Genomic DNA, 3,206 nt, shown 5'->3' with positions numbered 1-3,206 from the left:
AGTACAGTCAACTTTTTTTAACCTGTTTAATTCATTGTATATATGCTTATATCCCTATTAGTAGTATAATATGTAATTAAATATAATAAAATAATTATAAGAAATCCAACTAGAATTTCAGGAAATTTATATTTTAGGAACTAAACTAAATCCATAAGAAATCCAACTAAAAAATGTAACAAGTCAAATGAGTGAGAACAAGTATATAAAAATCACCTATATATATGAGTAAATGATCCTATTTCCTTCATTCTGTAATAGAATATTTTAGTGTTTTACTTATTTCTTAAAATTAAAATGCAGGGTTTAATACTTCAAGCTTTTATTTGGGTACTTTTAATTGTTACATCTAATTTAGTAAGCACTGGGGATGGGAAGATTATGTTTAATGTGAAAGATTTTGGAGCAGTTGGAGATGGAAAAACTGATAATTATAATGTAATTATTTCTGATTTTTTGTTTTGTAATTGTTTCTATTATATATAATTACTTTTTTTTTCTCAAATTTTATATAGTAACAAAATATTAATATTTTTTAATTGTTATTTTTGAAGGCTTTCTTAAATGCATGGAGAGACTTGTGTGAAGCACAGGAACAGAAGGAAATATACCAACTCTTGTAGTGCCATCAGGAACATTTCTTTTGAAGCCTTTGATATTTAAAGGCCCTTGCAAGTCTAAGGCTATCCATATGAAAGTATATGCTTATTTTTATTATTTTATAAACTAAACATATTTAATAGCCATTTTATGTTAGAGAAAGAGAATACAGTAAATAATAATAATAGATAAATCGTGTCTGTTGAATCTGAGATCGAGTACTCAGATTAATTATTGAAAAGTAAATTGGTGACAGGTTATAGGGAAAATAGTAGCACCCAGTGGCGGTGAATGGCCTAGCTGTAACGCTCAATTTTGACTGCTGTTCGACGGTGTAAATGGTCTTACACTTGATGGATCTGGTACTTTTGATGGCCACGGCTCAACTTGGTGGACTAATCAGTTTATTTATTTATTTTTATTTTTTTCATTATAATACATAGAGGTAAAATCAATTTTAACTTAAGGTTATTGGAAAGTGTATATATGCTCTTAGAATAAAAACTGTAAAAATAAATAAATTAATTTCCCGTTTCCAACTTGGATTTTAGATCTAGATAACATAACATGGAGCAATATTGGCTCCACGTAATAAAATTTATAAAAAGGAACTCTTATCAATGCCTAAAAACGGAGGTAAGAACATGTGGACGTTAAAGCTGTATATATGTAATTTATTTCTTTTTTCTTTTTTCAGGACATCATGAGCAGATGCAAGAGACCGCGGGTGAACAAAATAAAAGAAAATTAGAAGACACAAAAATTTATTATGTTCATTTATTTTTATAGATGTTAATTAAATTTAATTGAAATTCAAATTAATGATGCAGGCCTTGCAATTTCGAAACTGCAACAATCTTGGAATAAGTGGACTAAAATATATTGATAGTCCAAAAGCACACATTGGATTAAATAGATACAATTATGTCTCTATTTATAATATTAATATCTTTGCTCCTGAAAATAGTCCCAATACTGATGGAATTGATCTATCTCTTTCACACAACGTTCATATTTCCGATTCTATTATAGGAACTGGTAATTCTTTTATGGCCTAATACACAAATAACCCCCTGAACTTGTCCAAATCTTGCAACTGCCCCCCTCAACTTTCAATTGTAACAACTTGTCCAATTGTAAAACATAACCCCAAATTGGGAATTTTTTTACCCTGTATTTGAAGCAACTGTAAAAAAGTTTTTCCGGATTCGTATCACGCCAAAGATCTGATTATCATACTTCATGAGCGTTCCAGATTTTATATTTCACGTGTTTCTTCAATTGCAGTGCATGTCAGCAATTTGGGGTTGTGTTTTACAATTGGACAAGTTTAAGGGGTAAGTTGTTACAATTGGACAAGTTTGAGGGGTAAGTTGTTACAATTGAAAGTTGGAGGGGGCAGTTGCAACATTTGGACAAGTTTAGGGGGTTATTTGTATATTAGGCCTTCTTTTATTTAATTATTTTACTTGTTTTCATGAAATATATTATCAATTGATTGTGATATTTTTTTTAATAATAATAATTATTGTTATTGTTTTTGGGGTGACAGGTGATGATTGTATTGCTATCAATGGAGGCTGCTCATTTATCAATATCACCAAAGTTACATCTGACCAGGTCATGGAATTAGGTCAGTAGAAAAATATTACTAAAAACACTAAATTAGGTGATGATTTGTTGCTTACGCAATTTATCTATTTTATTTTTTGGATATGGAAATATATAGTGTAGGGAGCTTAGGAGATCGCGGAGTGAAGGACATCGTGGACCAGGTTCATGTTCGTAATTGTACGTTTCTTAATACTCAAAATGGTGTGAGAATCAAAACATGGCCGGTAAGTATAACAATAATTCATAATCAATAATTCATAATAAATAATTAATAACTTAGATTTAACATAATATTTAATTTATTTATTTGGTCCATCTAGGGAGGATCAGGGCATGCTAATCAGATTTCATTCAGGGATATCATACTTCATAACTCTAAAAACCCTATCATAATAGATCAACATTACTGCAACGGACACAAATGTGCAGAAAAGGTATAATAAAACTATGTTAAAATTGATTTAATTTATTAATATACATATAAATATTTCTTTTTTATCTAATGCAGGGTGTAGCAGTAAAAGTGAATGGAATAATATATAGTGGAGTTAAAGGAACATCAGCAAGCAATTACATTAGATTGTGATAAAATAGGTTGTGGTAATATAATAATGGATCATATTAACATAAGCTCATCCAACCCGGGAAAGCAGATTCATGCCTTTTGTAACCACGTTAATGGAAAATCTACCTCGACTATACCTGTTGTACCTTGTCTTTCAAAATCTATGTAAGACTATATTGTTAATTTAACTCATGATTCATTTCTGTTTTCCCTTTCTTCTTTTCATATGAAATTGGTTGTAATGATCAGCCTAGTTTTTGGTCATTATTAGCATTGGATTATAGGATTGTGATTAAGTTTAAAAGACTATTAATTCAGTTTGTAATTAGTTTTAGGTATCAATTATGACAATATAATAACTTAAGAGTTAATTATTTAAGTTTAATAAGTTGAGGCACTATTTAAGTTTAACCAACTTTTTGATTCC

At 29.4% G+C, this 3,206-nt stretch overlaps 1 pseudogene; it reads left to right on the top strand.

Moving 5' to 3' along the window:
• The first annotated feature begins 297 nt into the window (after nucleotides 1-297).
• Nucleotides 298-2,948, top strand: LOC136203863 (probable polygalacturonase At3g15720; annotated as a pseudogene).
• Nucleotides 2,949-3,206: the final 258 nt, after the last annotated feature.

Source organism: Euphorbia lathyris, chromosome 8 (assembly GCF_963576675.1).
Source record: "Euphorbia lathyris chromosome 8, ddEupLath1.1, whole genome shotgun sequence".
Classification (NCBI taxonomy): domain Eukaryota; kingdom Viridiplantae; phylum Streptophyta; class Magnoliopsida; order Malpighiales; family Euphorbiaceae; genus Euphorbia; species Euphorbia lathyris.
This window is presented reverse-complemented; position numbering and strand designations above follow the sequence as displayed.